Here is an 8,567-nt window from a genome sequence, read left to right on the forward strand (position 1 = left end):
CCCTCATTCTCCCGAGGACTATTAGGTGGGGGCTGGCTGTCATCATCCACATGCCCAGCCCATTACTCTTCCTAACCAAACCCCTCTAATCAGGAATGATAGACATGAGCGTTTATATGATACACAAACCAAGAAGATGAAAATAGGTCATAAGTTGCTACTTCTGTTAGTATGGGGTATAACAGAATCATGGAGCTATAAAGCTGAGCTGTAGCTTGGAGATCACCTTTGCTGCAACACCTTTATTCCATAACAGAAGAAAGTAAATCTCAAAAAGGCTGATAGCTTGCCTAAATTCACGTCGTCAGGGTAGAAATAGGCACAGGAATAATACTCTGTCAATCTGTTTTGTTCAGTTCATTTTATGTTTTAAACAACAATTTTTATTGTAGAAAACGTCAATAAAAAGTACTAGTTCAATTTTTTCAATTGCACACACATGCATACACCCTGGTCTGCTTTCTAAGGGTTTGGAAACATTGATGTCACCTTGCGTGCTTAATATTTTGCCACATGCTGTGATTACAGCATGACAAATCAAAGCCATAATAGTAACCATAGCTTCTTGCTCTTCCAGTTTAAGTTGTCATCTCCTAAACCAAAAGTCTTCCATACCAATTGAAGCAAAAATCAGGCAGACATGTTTATTATGCGTTTGGGGATGGAGAGACAAACAAGGCAAGTCATGCCTTAAGCAAAACACAGCCCATGTGGAGAGACTGACAGCTGCACAAAGTCTGTCAGAAGGAAATATATGGGGATCATCTCTAAGGTGCTATAATCAGAAACCAAAGTCTCACAATGGAACGAAAGATGTAGGATAATTTCTTTGGGGAAGAATCAAGGAAGATTTCATGCCAGAGGTTTCAAATGGTTATTAGAAATTAGGGGAAAAAAAGCAGAAGAAGGCATAAGAAAATGAAAGAAATGCTCTGAGAAAGAAGTGCCTAGAGGTGGTCAGTGAGAGAACTTTTCCAGTGAGCACTGACCAGGTCAACGTTGCAGAGGGTAATGGAGAATGGGTGAGGTGGTAGTCAGGTCAAGAGTTGGGAAGGCAGGTCAGAGCCAGCCAGATCATGGAGGGCTTATAACTGCATGCTAAGAAGTTCATTTTAATTTAGTATACAGGAGAGCCAAGAAAAATGATTCTTAGCAGAGAAACGATCAGGTCTCCATTCATTACAAAATGACAACAACAAAAGCAAACAAATAATAATAACAATAAGCGATTTGCTGATAGTCTCCCTGCTCTTTGTTTAGACATTCATAATCTGAGAAATCCTGTTTATCACCAGTTATCGGGGAAACCTTATCACCAGAGTATCCTCTCATTGTGATCTGTTTAATCTTTTCAGAATCTGCTGATGTCTTCACTTGTTGGCTGCCAAGATTCTGGCTCGGGCTTCAGTCCTCACTTAACAGCTCCTTGGCCGCCCTTCTCCATTCATCCATCACATGCTTTAAGTCCATCCAAAGTTCTGCAGTACATCTCACTTTTTCCATTTCTTGTAGCGCTCATGTTACAATGGCCTCTTGTACACCTGAAAATTAGATTCAAGTAATTTGTGGTTCTGATGTTTCAAACACTTTATGCCTTTGTGCTTACAGAGTGCCCTTCAAGGCCCTGATTGTGTCCTTCTTGTTGAGACTGGATTTAAGGAGTTTTCACCATTAAGGTTCAGCCTTATCAAGAAGAACAAGGATCATCTTGGACTTATCTGTGAAGTTGAGTTAAAGAATGTCAGAGTGTTGATTAATCTGCTATATTACTCCTAAAATTGACCTCTATATTACCTGCCTCCTGTCCCTATAAACACTTTTCATAAATTTTAAGCCACCTTTTCTAATTATTTAGTGTTCTAGTGGTAGCTTCTGAAAATAGCAAAATGCTTTAATTTCCTGAAAAGATAACATTTAAGTGAAATGTGCAAGTCTCTGTTTTGATAGAGAAATTCTTATTTCCATAGATAAATTCCTTTTGAAATTCACCTGTTACTTCGCTTTCTCTCTCTCTCTCTCTCTCTCTCTCTCTCTCTCGCTGTCTCTCTCTGCCCACTTACTTCCCTTCTTATTTTTCATCTCTAAGCATTTATCCCAAATGGCTTCCTCAGCAATTCTACATTCAATAGTTTCAAAGATCAGAGGACTTCCTTAGAAAAATATGCCCATTTTAAAGATGAAAATACTGAGATACAGGTAAAATGTCTTTTAGGTTTGTTTGTGAAGAAACAAACCTACTATAGAAACTCAAACCTGCTATAGAAACTCAAAGCTCTCAATCCTTAGTCTACTGAGAAAGTTATAGCCCTGACTTATAAATCAGTTTGAAAGAGATCATGATTCTTTCTCTTGTCTTGGAAATAATCTTGGTTTCTGGCTCAGAAATCAATTACATCATATCAATTAACTCAAGGACAGAAAAACTTGTCTAAAACTTGGCTGGTCCAGCACTTAGAAAAAACCCAGCTTTGGCTCAGAGAACCTCTTCTGCAAATGAACTAGCCTCAGTAGCCACTGCAGAATCCTGTCATTTGCTTAAATATTCTTGTACTAAATTCTCCAGTTAGTAAGTGCTACTTAGGCATGACATAAGTTAGTTTTTGGTACTGAGAGAAATATTTTCATTCAGTTTAGAAAATAATTTCAGTTTGTATATAGAATGCTATTACATACAAACTGATCATTTTTTCACTGTAATTTATTTTCATTTTTATGCAGCTTTTTAAATACTTTTTTATTATAAATTTTGCTGTAATTTCTGAACATTATAAAAATAACTTTCAAGAACATTGTTACATCTGCATTAAAATTATCTGTCATTCATTTTTTATGGAAATTGTCTGAATTTTTGGCATTACCTTTACTGATAAATAATTGTGTAGATTATCATGCACAAGAATAATAAAAAAGATTTATTATTTATAAAGTAAATTGGAGATAACTTGATTTATGGAAAGAGGTCTGACTTTGGAACAAGGCAGACTGAAGCTTGGCCATATGCTATATCTCGGGTTTAGACAAATTACTTCACATCTCTTTACATGAAATATGGGCTACTGATTACAATAATGTTGTAAAAATATAATATTATGAATGTAGTAGAAATTTCCCAGCTCAGGGATGGCTTATATTATGTGTTCAAAAATATTAATTCTCTTTCTTCTTTCCCAGAATATAAGAATATTGCACCATTGTAGTGTTGCTTTTCATTTGAACCTTATGATTTCACTAGAAGTGACCATTTTTAGTTTCAATAGTTTAATAAAGTGTTTGCCAAATTAATGAGGGAAGAATGAGTCCATTTACTTCTTTCTAATTGCAAAAGCATTTTTCCAATAGATATCTAACAAAAAGAAATGTTGTAAATTATACTATATTTTCCTTGGCCAACTAGTATAACATTTTATGGGGATGTAATCCTGCAAATTTTACTTAACTTAAAACAAAAACTCCAGGTTGTTTTTCTTATTAAGCCAGAAGAAGCTGTTGACTGATTACATGTCTAGCATTTACTTAAATGAACGTTAATGAGCTCATCTTTTTCTGAAGTATCTTATGTCATGTTTCAGATCCATCTCAAAGACTCACTAAAAATGAAGATTTAATGTTAAACCTAAAGCTAAACATCAAGGTAACTTAGTAAAGAAAGACAAATTTTAAAGGAGGTTAAAAGGGGAAAACAGAAGAGGAAAAAATGTAGACTGAGGAGCTCAAGAGAAAAGTGAAATGAGTCAGAAGAAAATTAGTTAAATATTGAACGTTTAGTTGTCTCACAAAATTAGAGATAGAGGTAATCCAAGCTCTGACTATGTTAATGTAAATGTACCTATGACTGTAATCCAGGTATGTCATTTCAAGAACCCAACATAAACCTTTTTTTAAAAAAATGTGAACCAGAAAGGTCTGTGTTTTTTTGTTTTTTGTTTTTGTTTTTTTAATTTGTTCATATTCGGACACATCCTGAGATAAATTATAAACATCAAAGACTTTCTTTACCTAAAAATCACTCAAAGCAATAGAAGATTCAGTGGAGACAGGAAGGTCTAACATATCGGAGAAGGTATTATACATGTTCTTTAAAAAAAATGCATACCTGTAATTTGTGATCAGATTTAAATTTTAGATCTAAATTCCAAGTCAATTACTTATTATCTCAACACATTTTATCCCAGATCTATAAAAAATTTTACTTCCTCACTAGACTGCCAACTCTTTGAGACAGAGGCCATTACATTTATTTTGCTTTTCCTGGAGAACTGAATACAGTACTTAGCATAAGCTAGTTAGCCCATTTATCGTTAATTAAGGAACCACAATTAACATGATGTGTCCACAATGACTGCAGTGTCATTCTCTTCTTGAGGGCCTTAAAACCCTGCAGCAGTTAGGAACAGCACACTCAGAAATCATGACATGAGTATACCAGGCAGAAAAATATTTTAAAAATATTTACCTCAGTTGCTTCATTTGCCTTATAGGAAATCATAAACACAAATATAGAAAATAGTAAATCTTAGAGGGAATGGAATAATCTGGCATATGCATTTTACTACTGAGGCCCATCACCCGCTTTCTTTTATTCCACTTAGCTTTAACTTTTCTCTTCCTTTATTCTACGTTTTGTTTCTATACTTTGTGCTTCCATACTTTTTACTTCATTATCCTTTCCTGAATAAAGACTGGAAAAAGTTGGGGGAAAATAAAGAAAATAGACATATTTTAATGCTACATTAGCTATTATTTGTAAAAGCATATATGTAAGTTTTGCTATAAATGCACTGAAGTTTTTGTAGGTACTTTTATAATATAATTATTCACTGGAATGAATATGTACTGAGTCTTGACTATGTGCATATCAGACTCCCATATGTAAAGCAGAGTATTATGAGCACTTATATTGGAGTAACGATTGAAGATGGGAAGGCAGAATCCACTAGAGGAGCCATTAAAAAAAAAAGCCCTTGAATCTATTTCTTTAACAAACTTACAAAAGGTTAGTGTTTTGCCATGACTTTGGCTGTATAACAAAGTAAAAAATGGTTTATCTCTCTGTTTACCAATGTTTGGTCTTGAACTTAAAAAAATATTCCTATTTATAAATTTACTCTCAAATTTATTACTTGGTTGTTTAGATAATCTTGAAAATGTTGGATGTACTAGAGAAAAAGGTGAAATCAGATGCATGTTGGACTAAGCAACTTAAAATGTTTTCCAAACATTTTTGGTTCTATAAAATCTAAATTTATTTTCTCAGAAAACATCAAATGCTTGGTTATACTGAAAAAACATGAAGTCATTTTCCAATCTCTTTCATTTAATTCCTACTGCTTTTTAAGAACTACTTACTGTACTGAGAGACTGCGTTTCTTTACTGAAACTAATGTTTTCTTTAACATGGTAAGAAGAAACTTGAAAACATAGTAGGTATAGATGGCTCTTAATGTTAAGTTTTACTTGGTTTGACATTTATGACATTGTTTTTAGTAACTCAGTAGAAATCTGTTTAATTTCCCTGAAGATCTCTTGGATAAGCAAAAGTAATTCTAGGTAAAAGTGTCATTCAAATGAACGCGTCTCAAAAATGTAATGAAGAAAACAGTACCATTATGGAACTGCAAAAATACCATCTTCTCACTTGATAGGTCAGTTTTATCTATGATCAAAAGGAATCAATTTGGAGGAAAAAAAAGTCTTTTATACACATAAATACCTTACACTCAGAAAATTCAGGTACAGATAGTAATACTAAAACTGGTTTTATGGTAATTATAAATTTTCTTTACATTTCTATGAATGAATTATATAGTCATCACTACTTCATTCTTTCAGAAAATATTTATTGAGAAAATTCTATGTGTCAAGCATCATTCTGAGTTCTAGAACCATAGTGTTGACGAGCAAGACAGGGTTTCTACGCTTGTGGATTTGACATTACAGTGGGAGACAGCAGGTCATAAATACAGTAATTTCAGAAGAAATTAAATGGTTGATGGAGTACATGACGATGGGAGGAAGTACATTTATATAAGGCAGTCAGAAGAACTCTTCTGTAATGAAGAGGTGATGGCTGAGCTGAGACTTGAAGGAGTCAGTCATGGAAGGATTTGGAAGCAGAATTCCCGGAGGAAGGAACAGGTATGAAAGGCATTTAGCAGGAATGATCTCGGGGTACTCCCCTGGTAGATTAAAGGTGGCAAATTCTTAGACGCTTTTTTTCCCATTGCAAGGTGGCATCTTTTCTCCCTCTCCTTGAATTTAGGCAGGCTTCCAACTGCTTTGACCCAAAGAGTGTTAGAAGTGAGGCTGTACTTATTTCAGGCCAGTCTCTCAGAGAACTGGAAACTTCCACCTGGTTTCTCAGAGCCCTTAGCAGATAGGTAGCTCTAGCAACCCTCCTGGAGAGACCCCAGGAAGAGGACATGACTAAAAGCAGGGGCAGATGGAGAGGGGTCCTGTTGAGTGCAGCCTTCCTGGCTACTCATTCATGGCTCCAGACACATGACAGAAGCTATTTTTGACCTCTCCAGGCCGGCGGCCGTTTGAATGCACCGTGAAGAAGAGAAGCATCACCCAGCCAAGCTCTATTGGAATTCCTGACTCACAAACATGTGAGAAATGATAAGATGGTTGTTGTTTTAAGCCACTAAATTTTGGAGAAGTTTGTTATGCAGTGAAGAGTAACTGGAACAGTTTCTAGAACAGAAAAAGACCAATATGGTAGGTGCATGATGCATCAAGGAGCTCGTGATCTGGAAGGGGACCAGACATTTTATTCCGGGTTCCCTTGAATGACAAGATTGGGGAGGGAGTGTGATTCTTACCTAACATACAGCTTTAAAACTACATCTCTGCTACTTTTCAGAAAACAGATTTTAGAGAGGTAAGAGTATAAGTAGGAAGAACAGTTTTTTTAAAAAAAGTATTATAGTCATGTGATTATTCCATTTAATTCTCCCAACACCTGAGATAGCAACTTGTATTATCTTTATTTTACAATCAGACTGAGGAACATAAAGGTTAAATAATTTGCCCAGTTTTGCACAGATAATAAAAGATGGAAGTATAATTGAAAGTCAGGCCGGTTCTAAACCATTTGGTGTAATTGAGTCACTAAACCAGGGGTTCTCAGAGAGTGGTCCCTAGACCAGCAGCACAAGCCATCACCTGGAAATTTGTTATAAATGCAAATTCTTAGACCCTACTCCAGACCTACCAAATCAGAAACTCTGAGAGTGAGACCCAGCACTCTGTGTTTTGACCAATGTTCAGGTGATTCTGAAGCAAGGTCAAAACTGTCTCTGAGACACAGAAAAGATAGAGGACTCAGAATTGAGCTGAAAGGGTACTTCTGCATTTGAGGTCTGACTGAGAACAAGGAACCATCATAGGCAAATGAAAAGGAGCAGTCAGTGGAGTAGAAAGGAACCGGGAGACTCTGATGTCAGTCAAGACAAGAAAACGTTTCACGAAGGAGAGGTGGCTCCATTTTGTCAAAAATCGCTGAACGATCATGTAAGAGGAGGACACAGCACGACCAGTGGACTTGCCAGGATAGGTAGAAGCCATTGGTTACCTTGAAAATGGGTTATTTTTTGGAGCGGTGAAGAAAGCTTGATTGGAATAGAATAATGAAAGAATAGAGAGGGAAGAAAGGGAAAATAAAAGAGTAATCAATCTTTTTGAGAAGTTTTTCTATGAAGTATAGAGATATGGGATGAGAGAAGGATTTTAAATGTGTGGGTTTTTTCTTAGATAAAAGATATTAAGGCTTTTTTATATGCCATTAGAAACCACCCAATGTAAGTGAAACTGAAGTTGCAAAAAAGAGCAAGACACAATTATTACATGAGTAAAGTTCTTGAGGAGACAAGGGTAGGGTCTTTGTCCTCAGTAAGATCACAGACTCTTCTTAACAAGAGGTGAAGCAAAGAATCTTGGAACAGATGAAGGCTGGTCTGAAGACGTGGTGGTGAGGTAGGTCTTGTCAGTGAGTTTACAGCTTATCAGTGGTATCTGGTCTGAGGTCATATGTCAGAGTTGGGAGTGTTGTGAAGAAGAAAAAGTGTAGAATAACTTTCTTAGAATGTGGGGATGGAAATTTAGTAGAAGAATAGAGAACTATTAGCCAAAACTGGAGACCATCTGGGATTTGTGATCATTAATTTAATATGAGAACATTGAGGTTTTTTCCCCAGGGAGCTAGGTCTAAATCTGAGGCCTTACCTACAATAAAGTGAAACAGGAGAAAGACTGTTTACAAGAAAGTGATTATAGTAGTGGACCATGGAGCCAAGGACTTCACAGTGAGTAAGGAGGAAATTGAACTATAAAGAGGATGCTGTATAGTGAAAAGGAGAACCAAAGCGATGGGGTTCAAAGAGGGATCGGAGAATTGTGGGTGTAGGAGTACTGGAACAGAGAAGAAAAAACCTGACTCCGTATCAGATCTATTCCTTTAGCTCTAACCCTGTGCTGTGTTGCCTGTGCTTAGTCACGCTGGCTCTGCACCTTCTGTAAAAGAATGTTACCTCTAGCCTGAAATATGCATGATAGCCCATTCTCAAGGT

Source organism: Balaenoptera physalus (genome assembly GCF_965194825.1).
Source record: "Balaenoptera physalus genome assembly, chromosome: 9".
NCBI classification, from domain to species: Eukaryota; Metazoa; Chordata; class Mammalia; order Artiodactyla; family Balaenopteridae; genus Balaenoptera; species Balaenoptera physalus.